Raw genomic sequence first — 15,411 nt, 5'->3', positions numbered from 1 at the left:
CATTTGCATTAGGCATAATGTGCAAAATACTTAGAAATAAACTTAACACAAAGTGTGGAAGATCCATGTGAGAAAACAAATTGTAAAGTGATGTAGGGTTGTAGAAGAGGGCTTTAAATAATAGAAACATAATTTGCTATGAAATTGGGCAGCTAGATATAAATATGTCACCTCTCTCAAAATAATATGTTATTTTAACTGCATACCCTCCAGATACTGTCTTATTTTTGTCAGATTATCTCACTTTTAAAGTCTTATTAAAAAATGAGAACAACTGCGCATATAACCAACGAATTTCTGAAAATGGAGAGTAGTGCGGATAATATATAACAGCTGTTATAGCTTGTCCGAGAGCTGATTAGCATAACTTCCAGTGACAAAATTGACCCTTGTTCCATTCCTACAATTATAAGGCCAGCCAAGCTGAGTTATCTGAAGACATTGAGGGAGATGCATAAAGAGTTGTTTCCAGTTGAAGTATATTGTGTGCTTTATCCTAGAATTCTATCTATGTATTCTTCTTTCAGCAATTGTTTATTATATTCCTATTCTATGTCAGGCTCAACTCTTAAACCTAGGACTATAGAACAATTGCTCTATATTCCCAGGATTCACCTCATGCCATGCACATTCTAGTTGGAGTTATGCAGTGTACTGTGTAAGTGTAAGGTTAGGTTAAGACGTACCCCAGTCCAGTGGGAGTGGTCTCCAGGAAGTGTCCAGGCAGGACTACAGTCAGTGGGAGTGGTCTCCAGGAAGTGTCCAGGCAGGACTACAGTGCTATCATGTCATACTTTTTAAGTATGCATGCACCTAGAAAGAGGACAGTTGAGCTTCCCATGAAGTTCTGACTTGGCTCTCCCTGACTCACATTTATAGTCTACCACTGTGTGTTTGTTCTGGAGACCAAGAAGATAATGCTTCATCAATTTCTTGAGAATGTTTCTGATTTCTCTACTGCCAAAATTACTGAGCTGACATCTGCATCTTTGGTAAAACTTGTCTGATATGCCCATGTATCTCATTTCTCTTTTGAACTGGACTCATGATCATCATTTGTCAATTAAATGATTTAGGTAGAAAACTATTCTTAATAAATGTTAAAATAAATTATAAAGTTATAATGCCTAAAATGCTATAATGCTGATATGGTTTGTCTGTGTCCCCACCCAAATGTCATCTTGAATTGCAGCTCCCATAATTTCCACATGTTGTGGGAGGGACCCGGTAGGAGATAATTAAATCATAGGGGCAGTTTCCCTTGTATTGTTCTTGTGGTATTGAATGAGTCTCGGGAGATCTGATGGTTTTATAAGAAAAACCCCTTTCACTTGGCCCTCATTCTCTCTTGCCTGCTGCCATGTAAGACATGGCTTTTGCCTTTTGCCATGATTGTGAAGCCTCCCCAGACACGTGGAACTGTGAGTCCATTAAATCTTTTTTTCTTTATAAATTATACAGTCTTGGATATGTCTTTATTAGCAGCATGAGAACAGACTAACACAACTGCTGATTCAAAAATTAAAAGTCACCTCAAAGAAACACAATAGAGTTTAACATCTGTTTATATAAATATAAGAATTAGTATCTAATACAAGTGCCATTGATTATAGTGGGTCATTTAATTAGAGTTACTGAACAAAATAAAAATAGCACACAGGAAAACAAAACAAAATTTGGTTTTCATGTTGATTATTATCCTAATAGGTTTTCAATGGGCCAAATATCTTAATATAAAATAAGAATCATTTTTTAGGAGAAATCGTGAGAAGAAAACATGGGAGACTTTATTTGCACTTATTTTTAAGCATTTCACAAAATTTTCATGCAACACTAGAGATCATTGTTGAATTCAACTGAACCATAAAATGTCTCCATAGAAAATATGTTGTTAAATAAAATCAAAATAGAAACAAAAGAAAAGAATCAAAATATTCACAACTCATATCATAGAAAAGATACTAAAAAAAAAAGACACTGTGACTGTTATTTCATTTTCCTTACTGTCTTTTTATTTTTACATCTAATGGTTGTCCTTTAGAGAGTTTAAGCATATTTTACTATTATGTTTACTTTGATACTTTAAAAAATGACATACTGGTATAAAATGAATATTTGCTCCTTCCTTTTAAGTAATTTAATGACAGTAAATTCAACTTTGGTTAATGTGACATAAGCCTTTAAATTTTTATAGAAGTTTAATTTAAAAGGCTAAGTAAAATGCCACTATTGCATATCTAAAGAAATAATCTATCAGTAATACATTAATATGTGAATCTACACAATATTTAATCATACTCAGGAGAAGATAAATCTTTAGTGAGAAACATTATGCAAAGTTATGATATATTTAAATGTCAATTTTGTATCCAAAATGTGTTTAGATTATTTTGAAAACTGAGATATGGTACATGATGTATTTCACTCTCCTTTTCTTCCAGTCAATACTGAATCAAAATGTTCTTTTTTTTTTAACATCACCTAAATATTTTATACATTTCTGATTTTATGTCAAAATTCCAAGGTAAGAAGGAAAACTGGGAAATTATGCAGCAATAAGTAAAGGAATATTTAATTAAAACCAAAATAATATACCCATTTTTCCAATCTGAAAACAAAGTTACTGGTATCATTGGCTTGCCAAAACTAACATGTTCTGGCCAGATACAATACATTTTTGATTAGGTAAGATTATGACAGCTTCTAAGACTTTCTTGCATCTCCCTTCTTAGATAACTATATTGTCACTGCTAGGAAATGACTTTTGATACACCTGAATGCCTGGCTATTGCTTTATTTTTGTCACAAATTGCATTGCATTGTTAATAATCATAGACATATCTAACCTGTCCCCAAATAGTTAATGGTATTACAATGTAGAAAAATGTATGGGTTTTTTTCTTGTAAATTTGTTTGAGTTCTTTGTAGGTTCTGGATATTAGCCCTTTGTCAGATGAGTAGATTGCAAAAATTTTCTCCCATTCTGTAGGTTGCCTGTTCACTCTGATGGTAGTTTCTTTTGCTGTGCAGAAGCTCTTTAGTTTAATGAGATCCCATTTGTCAATTTTGGCTTTTGCTGCCGTTGCTTTTGGTGTTTTAGACATGAAGTCTTTGCCCATGCCTATGTCCTGAATGGTACTACCTAGGTTTTCCTCTAGGATTTTTATGGTATTAGGTCTAACATTTAAGTCTCTAATCCATCTTGAATCAAACAACCCCATCAAAAAGTGGGCAAAGGATATGAACAGACATTTCTCAAAAGAAGACATTCATACAGCCAACAGACACATGAAAAAATGCTCATCATCACTGGCCATCAGAGAAATGCAAATCAAAACCACAATGAGATACCATCTCACACCAGTTAGAATGGCAATCATTAAAAAGTCAGGAAACAACAGCTGCTGGAGAGGATGTGGAGAAATAGGAACACTTTTACACTGTTGGTGGGATTGTAAACTAGTTCAACCATTATGGAAAACAGTATGGCGATTCCTCAAGGATCTAGAACTAGATGTACCATATGACCCAGCCATCCCATTACTGGGTATATACCCAAAGGATTATAAGTCATGCTGCTATAAAGACACATGCACACATATGTTTATTGCGGCACTATTCACAATAGCAAAGACTTGGAATCAACCCAAATGTCCATCAGTGACAGATTGGATTAAGAAAATGTGGCACATATACACCATGGAATACTATGCAGCCATCAAAAAGGATGAGTTTGTGTCCTTTGTAGGGACATGGATGTAGCTGGAAACCATCATTCTTAGCAAACTATCACAAGAACAGAAAACCAAACACCGCATGTTCTCACTCATAGGTGGGAACTGAACAATGAGATCACTCGGACTCAGGAAGGGGAACATCACACACCGGGGCCTATCATGGGGAGGGGGGAGGGGGGAGGGGGGAGGGGGGAGGGATTGCATTGGGAGTTATACCTGATATAAATGACGAGTTGATGGGTGCAGCACACCAACAAGGCACAAGTATACATATGTAACAAACCTGCACGTTATGCACATGTACCCTACAACTTAAAGTATAATAATAATAATTAAAAAAAAAAAAAAAAAAATAAATAAATAAAAAAAAAAGAAAATGCTAAAGGTTAAAAGGAGAAAAAATATCCATTAAAAAAAAAAAAAAAAAGAAAAGAAAAATGTATGGGTTAATTTTAAAAATAGAAAATCTACCTTCTTTTTTTGTAGCTCAGAAAAATAGGTTCAACTCATTTTAGTTATCTTGTTATAGAGAAAGCATGTTGACATATTCTGAGTGTCAACACGTTTATGCTGAAAGACTCTGTACAATGTATATAATAGGTTTAATTAGTAATTTTCTTACCTGTGTCAGCTGAGCTTTCAGGCTGATCTTTCCAAAATGTTAAGCAGATCATGTTTTACTTGTGTTTAAAACTTCCTACTCTTGTTCAGACAAAATTTCAATTATTTAACCTGACTTAAAAAGCTCTTACTATCTGACTTCTCCTTACCTCTCCAGTCTTGGCAGTTAATGCTTTCTCTATTTTACTCTCTCAACTCCTAACTTCTTAACTTCTAATTATATTGGTCTTTGTATTTTAAATTCTTTTAACTGGTTGTAGATTGTTTCACCTTAGGATACTCACAAATCTTTTCTTTAGAGAAAAATGTCTAAAATAAGCCCTACTCCTGATTTTTGATAAGTAATCTTATGATTGTCTCTTTGGTCCCACAGATTTGAAAACTTTGAGTTTAAGTCTTCCAGTTCTCTGCCTTCCTTGAAAATTCCCAATCCTATCCCGCTCTAACTGCTTTCTCTTAATCATCTTTTTACCTTTGTCACCACGATCCTCACCCGGTCCAAGGGCATGTCTTCCTTAATTATCTGAACAGCCTTCTACCTAGAATCCTGGCCTTGGAGACTCTCCCATTCCTTTCCATCCTACATGTCCAGCAAGATTATTTTTCTCCCACTTCACTACTTTGACTATTTTAATCACTTGTTCAAAAGTCTTTAAGATTCCACAAAACCCTTTGAATTTAAACTATTCTTTTTCAAAACATTATTAAACTCCCTATCTCCCACTACTTCCTTAAACAAATTGTTCTACATCTGACCATTCCCTCAATTATTGTTCTTTACTTTTACTCATACCATACACAGCTCCAAGAATACCTACCTTCCTCCATCCTTCACATCCTTAATTATAGTCCTTCCCAATTCAGATACTGCAAGTTCAACATTATGCTGCTACACTGAAAACCGTGAGTGATGTCTAATCACAATCTGTGATAGGTATTTGTTTTAAGGATCATCTAATAACATGACAGTCATTTTCATTTCATATAACCTTTATTAATGCTGGTTTCCTGCTAAGATGACTCCTTCCCTATAAGCCAACTGCAAATACTATAGTTAGAATTTACAGGTACTTCCCATTGTGGTTGTTCGCCTTATTTGTGTCAGTTTTTCTCCTTCTTTATTCATACATTTTTTCTATGTGAATTTGCATTTCTTCGGGGTTGGAGTCAAGTATATATTTATCCATTTTGCCTTTGACTCTGAGGTTGGCCAAAGGAATAAGGTGGATGTGACAAGGTACTATTTCTGAGCCAAGCCCTTAGAGGCCTTCCATGTTTCCACCTGTTCTTTTGCACATGCGATGTTGCTGTCAAAATAACACACAATGGGTAGCTAGCAGCCAGTGCACCTGCAGTGAGAACCAGAGCCACCCAGCTGCTGCAGCCTGAGACCAAGCTGCTCAGCTGAGCATAGCTTAGATCACCACTGAGTTCTGAGGTGGTTTGTTATACAGCAATGGCAATCAGATATTTCCATACAAATATAATTTTAGTTTATATTTCTGTTACTGCAGTTCTCACCTTATTCTGAGGATATTTGACAAAATAATTCTTTCAAAAATATTGAGGCTGTGCTAGATTACTAATTTGAATGAATTATTAGACAAATACTTCATATATATCTTATTATGTGGGTTTATACATTATTTATCTTATTGATTTAACTTCAAAAGCAAACTTTAGTTTAGCTCTTGGGCCCTATCTGGGAAAGGGTTATCTTTTAATCATCATTAAATCACTTAAGTCACCGATTTATTCAAAGTACTCTGCACAAAATAAGCATTCTTTAGTGGTTGTGAAATAAATAGACTTTAAACTTATCATTAATATTCCCAATGGTACAATGGGGGAGGCAAAATTTTCTACTTCTTAATGTTTTTTTGGCTAGGGCTAAGGATTAAACTGTCATATGACAGATTAGCAAGAGGAAAACATACAAATTTATTCAATACATGTTTTATGTGGCACAGGAGCCCTCATAAAGAAATAAAAATCTCCAAACACAGTTAGAGCTGAATGTTTATATACTAAGTTGCACAAAACATTTATATACTATGTGGACAAAGAGTACTAAATTGTGAAAATGTGACAAAGCAAGGGGGCTTAGACTGGAGTAGTTAATTATCAAGAAGTGACAAAAAAATAAGGGTTAGTTAATAAAGTTTGTCTAAGCAGATTTCTCCCAGCTTTAGCTCTCCATCTCTGGTTATCAGAATGCATTCCTTCCTTCAGACTCAGTGAGCACATCTTCCACGCGGAAGATATTTTTCCCCAGATTTTAGGAAATCCAGAGAACCCTTCTTGTATCTGCTGGGTTTTTTTTGTTTTTTTGTTTTTTTGTTTTTAAGTGTCTTTAACTCAAAACAATTTATATGTCAGGTTGACATATTTTGGGGTAATATGTTCTGAATTTCTTCAGTACATATGTATATAAACTAAAGCAAACATTTTTTTATGATAAACTGACATAACAGTTTTATAACTTAATCGCTGATTTAAAAATTTAATTAAAACTATTTTTGATATTTTGTGTAACAGTTTTTGAGGAGTATCTTTTGTGCTTAATGAGTGGGAGATGACACCCATGTTCTTAGCAGCATCACAGCTGAGGATTGATTGAAGAATGGATAAGCAAAGTGAGGTATATACATATAAGGGAATATGCTTCACCCTTAAAAAGGAAAGGAATTCTGACATATGCTACAACAAGGTGGAACCTTAAGGACATTATGCTAAATGAAATAAAGCAGTCTCGAAAAGACAAATACTATGTGATTCCAGTTATACAAGGCACCTAGAGTTGTCAAATTGATAGAGACAGAAAGTAGAAGGAGTGATTGCCAGGGGTTGTGAGAGGAAAGAAGAGAGGGTTGTTTAGTGGACAGAGTTTCAGTTTTGCAAGATATAAGAGGTGGACGGAGATAGTTGGGAGTGAATGTTGCACAAGAATACAAATGTTCTTAATGCCACTAAGTTGTATACTAAAAAATGATTGAAATGGAAATTTTTATGTTACATGTATCTTACCATAATAAAAATTGTAGAAAAGGTGTGGATGCAATACATTTCACTAGCTCTTTCTAATGTGTAAATCATAGAATATGAAAAGGTTTTATTAGATATTTGAATCTCAACATAAGTCTTATGGCATTGTTACTATTTGTTAAAGAGCCTACGTGGTGAATGAGTAAAAAGAAGCCGTATATTTCCTTCCAGCAACACTCCCTGTCTATGGTTTAGATGGCAGTCTATGGTTGGCATATATCTAAGTGTGTTGATCACTAAATAAGCATTTTAGCAGGATCATTAAGACACAGATACAGTAGTTAGAGTGCAGGGATTCTGATCCCAATTAGAATATGTATCAGCTGCAAGAAGTTGAGGAAATTATTTACTCTCAGTTTCCTCATCTGTGCATGAATCAATATACACAAAGTGCTCAGAATACTGCCTGGCACATTGCCAGTTTTACAATGTTAGCTTTCACTATTCTACTGAGAAATCTTGAGATGAAAATCTAAATTCTATCACCTTTTGGGAAAGCCTGACAATAAGAATATTTTAGTAAACGACCTAATACTAACATTACACTCTCAGGAATATGTGGACTCTAAGAAAACAGATATTTTACAGAAGATAGGCAGAATCTCCCTCTATTTGACTTAATTGAATACTCTACCTAGGTAACTGGTTCTTCTAAGTGCTTATTCAGTCGAGCCTGTGGAAAGCAAAGGTACAAGAATTTATAGCTCAGGGCTCCTTGGTTTCTATATTGACTGCACGTATATAAGTGAGTAAAGGGGAATAGAACCTATTATTACCACGGTAGAGGTATTTTGGCCTCATTCTTTCTTTTTAAGTGCACTTCCAGTAGGCACCTCTCCTCCTTGTTCATTTAAATAATCAGCAATTGGTGCAGTCTTAGCAGAAGGTAGGAGCTTATTTATGTCTGCTATTAGTCCATAAAGAGAAGAATCAGATCAAGGAGTACTTTATTATAATTTCTCTAGAGAAACCAATAAGTTTCCTCCCTCTATGCTCATATTTCTTGTGTTGTGAAGCACTAATGAAGACACTAACTGGTCATTTCAAGGCCTGGAATTCCCTTGGATATTTTCAAGGCTGTCTTAGACTGTTTCCTGTTGCTGTAACAGAATACCACAGAGTGGAAAATGTATAAGGAAAATATACTTGTTTCTACAGTTCTGGAGACTGGGGTGTTCAATATCAAGTTGTTGGCATCTGGCAAAGGCCTTCCTGATGCACTATCTTATGGCGGAAGGCAGAAAGGCAAGAGAGTCCAAGAGAGTGAGAACATTGTTGAAGTTCAGCTGAAGATGGGGTCCTTGTTCCACAGCCATGAAAATTTAGGTTCGCAGATGATTTGAAGAGTGAGTAAAAAAGGGTTTTATTGGGTGAAAAGGAAAATGGGGGAACAGGGACTTTCTGCAAGGCCAGAGTTCCTTTAGTGTGCTTCCCGCCTCACAGCTTGAATTCCAGGTTCCATCCCAGAAGAGAAGGAACCAGACTCCTACTCACTGCAAATGGCCCCAACTTCTGTGGCTCCACCCCAGCGTGCGCTCCTCCCAGTGCACAGGTCGGTTGGAGGCTCCAGCAGGCAGCCCTTCTCACCTGACTGTCTCAGAATGGGGACTGAATTAATCCCTTTGTCAGGAACTCACTCTAGTGATAAATAAGCGCCCCCCCCCCCCCAGTCATTACAGCATTAATCCCTTATGACCTAATCACCACTTATAAATGCCACATGGACGTTGGTGGATAAATTCAAACCATAGCAAAGACCCACTTCTTTCCATTTGGCATACACTTCTCTTGTATGTATCCTGTTGCTCATTCCTAAATTCTGTCTGTGAGATGAAAGAGAAAACCAAAGGAGGAGAATTCTCTCTTTTCTTTTCAGATTCATTGTGTCTAACAGCTTATACTGAATGTGTGTCAAAGAAAATTTACTCCAGTCAGACAAACACTAAATTGGCAACACATCAGATAAAAACAAAGTAGCACTGAATACAATAAAACACAAAGATTAGAAGTTCAAATCTTGTTCTGATATTTGTTCTGGCTAGTATGTTTGTGCTTCTCATTAGCATATTGCAATACTGAAAGCAGAAAGTGATATGACAAAGAAAGTTTTCTCTAGTGGTTAGTAGCAAACCTATGATTCCCGATAGCTTTAACTTCATGCTCATTCTAACTTTCAATTGCATTAGATATAGCATGGGTTTCATTAGATTCCCTGATTTCATTTATTAGAAACTATTTACAATGTTTCCACCATTCAATATAATTGTGTAAATGTCACAGTAGGTGAAAGTTTATCAAAGTCATCAAACTAAATGATAAATCTGTTCAATGAAAAAATTATCAGAAATTATTTTGGATGACTAGATAAGTGGATCCAATCTGGCAATGAGAATATTGAGATATAAAGACCTACACAAGTACAGTTTGAGAACATTCTAGGATTTTATCCTACTCCGTACCCATTTTGAGTCAATAATATGGTCAGTAACCAAACAAATATTAAACAAATAGTAAAATAAAAGCAAAAATCAGCTGGGCCTTAAGATGCAATCACAGATTTATAGAAGAATATGCTTTAAGGAAGCATTAACAGATTAGAAAGTATTCATAGAAGAACAATGAGTGAGGAATTTGACTAACAGCTTGAAGAGAGGAACTGTTTAGCATGAAAAACTGAAGGCTTACTTTAACAGTCATTTTTCAGTATTGGAATTATTCTTCATGATCCCAGAGATTATCTATCAATTTTTTTAGTCATGCATTAATTTATAATTTTGTTTATTCAGAAGTATTTACTGGGCATATATAAGAGTCCACACACTTTCTGTATAATATGAATGCAATGATGAACAAAAGAGAAATGACCCCTTGTGTATTCAAGGTTATAGAATACAAGGGGAAAGATCATTTGCCAATGGAAAGTCAATACAAAGTGATTTTAGATCAATACAGAGAAACATTTCTCTTAAACAAAAATGCTCACAAATGGAATTAATTCCTTAAAGCTGATGTGTTTTTGTTATTGGAGGTATAATACAGACCAAATAGCCATGTGTTTGGAAATTTAAGGACTGAGCAAAGTCCTAAACAAGTCACTCTCTCCTTAATGTCTTATCAATATGTCTCTATTTTAGTTTCTTCATTTGAGGACAAGATAATATTTAGTCAGGTACAATGCAAAGGAAATGTTATGACAATAATATAAGCAAACACAAAGTATTTTTATGCAAAAGCTTAGACTAAATGCAATCAACATGAAATCCTCAATTTCAGGTTTCATATTATTCACTGTAACTTATAGCAAATTATGTCAGAGGTCTTGGAAAAATTATAAAGCTTCCAAATTATAGTGAATATTATTGGGTTTGTTGCTGTAGAATGGAGGAGTATGAAGATGGGACAGAAGATTCATGTTCTACAGTAGATAGAGCTTATAAGAATTGGTTATTCAAGTGCAAGTTATAGAAACCTAACTCAAATTTATTTAAGACATAGATGATGTATTTATATACAACCATGTGGAAGTCCAATAGTGGACAATTGCTTCAATAACAGATGTTTGCACTCCTCCGACTGTGTCATTAAATATCTGCCCATTTCTTTCTCCATCTTTCAGCTTTGTTTTCCACTGTGGTGACTTTAATCTTAGCTTCTGTCTATATGCAATGATGAGATCCAGCAGTTGATCTAAGTTGTCAGTGTTCATGGGATTTGCAATATTGAAGGAATGCTTCTTCCATCTCATGCCTTTATTGGTTTTCCTGCCATGCTTCTGATTGGCCTTCCTTGAATCATGTGTACACTTACATAGGCCACCTTATGTATGATGAAGATTATAGTAAAAGGTGGGAGTATGATTAATAATCTTACACTGTAAGGGGGAATAATTATCCCAATAAATTAATTTCTGGATAGATAAAATATGCCAGAGGACCATTAGAAATACTATAATGCTAGCTTTGTTAATTTTGGAGTTTGTATATTACAACTGGATACAGATAAAATTGACAGCAAATTTTCATCATGGGTGAAAAAAAGTTACATGGCATTAATGCAAGCTTTATACCTATCTCCAAGATCCAAAAATAGTTAAGAACTCAGAGGCTTCCCAGAATTACTAAGCTAATAAGACAGGTGCAGTCAAATCACAAAAATTTTATCTTACAACTTTCTTCTATGCATTTTTATCCACCCTAACAAATTTTCATATATCTTAATTAGGCCTTAATTATATCACTTGCAGCTCTGTGCTTAACCTATCTAGGTATTGAATGAGAATACTTCATATTTATTAAGCTTTTTTTGATGTAGAGATGGTATATAATCTTCATGGCATCCTCTTGAAGATAACAGACATTATCCATATTCTCTAGAAGGAGAATTGGAAAGCTTTCAAATGACTCGAAATTACTTGCTGGTTGAGAGCTAAGTACAGTAATTCTAACTAGCACTTCACTGTTCTATCTGCCAAACCCAGAAGGCAAAATGTTATGAAAGTTTCTTCTTTGATTCGTTTCAATTCAGTTCAGCTCAATTTGATTCACTAAGCAGTAGTAAGAACGCATAATGTGCTCCATGCCATCCTAAATACACGGGGCAATGAAAAATACGAGTAAGGCAAAATCCCTTAACCTTAAGTATTACATAATTTAATTGAAAGCACAACCCATAAACTTAAGAAATAGCAGCATAAAATTTGAGTTAATATACGCTATGCTATAAATTCTTAACTGCAAAAGGAGTGATAGAGATAATACGCGCAATCATAGTTAAGATATATAACGAAGCTTGGCGTGGAGTCTCTCACATACTGACAGTTTTCTATAACAAAATTTCCAAATATATTTTTAGAATTTATCCACTCCACATTAGTTTTTGTATACTACAGTAAGCCAGCTAGGGTCTTTAGTGCTGCAGGCGCAGTGGTAACTAAAAAAGTGCCAATCTGGTCCTTATGGAATTATATTTTAAAGAGGAAGGATACTAAACAAACATGCATACCAACCCGTAACATAACTTGTTATATGTGCTTTAAAGGGAAAGTACAACATGCTAGAGAAAATGTGACAGCAAAATGAATTTGGGTTTCGATAAGGGGATTAGGATGCTTAAGGCTGAAGCATTGAGGCTGAGACCTGAAAAGGAGGAAAGGATAGTCAAATAAGGATTCAGGTGAAGATCATCCCTGAAAGCAGAAAGAGCATAGAGACATGTCATCTTTGATGGGTGCTGACGAGTTGATGGGTGCAGCACACCAACATGGCACAAGTATACATATGTAACAAACCTGCACGTTATGCACATGTACCCTAGAACTTAAAGTATAATAATAATTAAAAAAAATCTAAAAAAAAGAAAGTAACATTAAATGATAAATATTTCTGTCTAAATAGTCCAAAATAACTCTTTAATAAATATCAAATGCCAATACATTAAAAAAAAAAACAACTCAGAATAGGTAAATAAAACAAGGGAATATATGTAGGTACATAACAGTCTGATTTCCCTTAACTTGTTTTTTATATTTCTGGGGTAAATGAAAATTTGGCAGTTATATCTGTTTAGAAAATTAGTGTATGTTCAGGGACTAACAACTGTAAGAGAAAGCTCAAAGAGAGAAAACAGATGACCTTATGAACATTGCCTTTAACAAGAATGCTTGGCCAGGTTTGAGAGAGGGCTCCAGAAATCAGAATAAATGAATTAATGTTATCTGTAAAGGTTGTGCCCCAGTGAAAAGCTTTAAGGTAACATGTGAATATTTTAGATTCAATCCACTGGATAATAGGAATGCATTACAGGGTGTTTAAATATCTTTCCATTTGCTGGTATGCTATGTCACTAGCAATTTAAACTTAAAAACAAATCTTTATCATTTTGTGTTTTTCCAGCAGTATTTAGAATACTGTCTTGTACAAAATGAGTGTTCAGGAACATTTTATGGATCTACTGAAATAATAATTTCAAAATATCAGTTTAATAAAATTAATCAAGATAATTACGATGTTTGGAGTAGGTACACGATTGTATGAAGATGGTGCAATGTTTTCCCATTAATTGCTCTTTCTTTTACCTCAACAGCAACTTTTGTATTACAGCACTCAACCCTCTGCAGCAAAGTATATATACACACACATATATATACACACATATATATAGTATTCATAAATATATAAATATATATTATAAGTATGTATTTTCATACATATTTTCATATATATATATATAGGTAAAGGGGTATCCATTTATTTTTAACATATTTTTGACCTTTTATTCAATATATCTGTGTAAACTGCCTTAAATGCTTTACAGAATAAGGTGGGGTACAGAGTAACAAATATGAATACAGAACTTCACATTATATATCACACACTTAGATACATATATTCTATATACATATATAATACAATAGATATTACATATTCATTGTAATAGATATTACAAACTCATATTACATTTTGCATCTAGAATTACTGGTAAGCTTAATACATGTATTATCTTTATATCCTTGTTCTCTCTCCCTGAGATCAATTTTGGATATTGGTTTGAAATCAGTATCCCGTAGTCCTAGACACCCAACTAGCTTACCAAAGGTAAAGCCTTCTTCACAAGCATACACGCTAAAGATTCCAGCACAACGTGTGCCTTGAATACTGCAGACAAAATTGAGCCCTTTCCGGACATATATGTCATTATTTAAACCACCAGAGTAGGTGGTGCCTTCTTTGGCACATGCAAGGAAGGTAAAGGATGGTCTGAAGATCCCCTGTTTTGCCCAATATCCCACTTTGTGCAGTCGGGGCATTTCCACACAGTGTCAGTCATTGCCCTTGTATTGTGAGCCCAGACAGAAGCTATGTTTGGTTTATTTTTATTCCCAGTAACTACAAGGCATGTGGCATGAAACAAGTGCTTCATATTTTTTAAAAGGCAGAATGAGCAGATAAATGAAGTGAACAAATGAATGAAGAAATGAAGTGATCCTGTCATTTTGGATTATTATTTAATTACAACTGATGCAGTAGAAGGGAAGGACAGGGGAGACACACACGTGCAATAGATATTAGTCACTTAACAAGCGTGTGCTGCTGGGCATGTTGGTATGCACCTATAGTCCCAGGTACTTGAGAGGCTGAAGCAGGAGATTAATTGAACCCAGGAATTCAAGACCAGTTTGGGCAATATAGGGAGACTGTCTCAGAAAAATAATGTGTGTGCTGAACGGATAAAGTGACAGTGAAAAAAAATACTGATAACATTTGACAATGTACTAGGTATGTGAAAAACAGTGATGAGCTGAAATATACACATTTATACTTTCAATGGTTTTTGAACTTGAATTACTTGAGGTATTCTTTTTTTTTACAAGTACAGATATACTGAGGCCAATCCTAAAGGTCCAATTCAATAGATTTAACAAAACTAGCAACACTTGTATTGCCGGTGGACCAAGACAATGCACAGAGAAATTCTGTATTAGATATAAATGGGAATATTTTTCACTGTGTTTAAAAAATTGAAAGAAGAGTATTTTTTTTTTCCACTTTGGGTTGCTAAAGTGCAATTCTAAGCAACTCAAATTTGCTTCATTATAACAGCAATTTGTGGAAAAAAAAAAAAAAAAGAAATAGCATATGCTGCTAATTTCTCCCTTTGACTCCTGACCCGAGGAAAAGCAGGGTGCATTGTAAATTGTCCATCAGCACTATGCATCACTTAAACACATTTACCCAGGCAGTTTAGGTAAGTTGAGCAGGTTAAAAAACTAATGCTCACTACCAAATTCTGCTGGGAGCTTTCCCCATCGCTATGGCTTCAAAACTGCTATGATGTTCAAACTAAGCAGGGAGGAGCTGTCCAATCAGAAAGCAAGCTGTGGAACCACTATAAGCAGCAAGGCTAAATGTATATCTAGCATGGCCATTTGTTAATAGTTTCCAGGGGGGGTCCTATTCTCCTTTGAAATAAAATAGGGGATAGAGCCATATGAATAAAGGATTGTGGATCT

Source organism: Macaca fascicularis, chromosome 5 (genome assembly GCF_037993035.2).
Source record: "Macaca fascicularis isolate 582-1 chromosome 5, T2T-MFA8v1.1".
NCBI classification, from domain to species: Eukaryota; Metazoa; Chordata; class Mammalia; order Primates; family Cercopithecidae; genus Macaca; species Macaca fascicularis.
The sequence above is the reverse complement of the archived record's forward strand: the minus strand, read 5'-3'. Positions refer to the sequence as shown.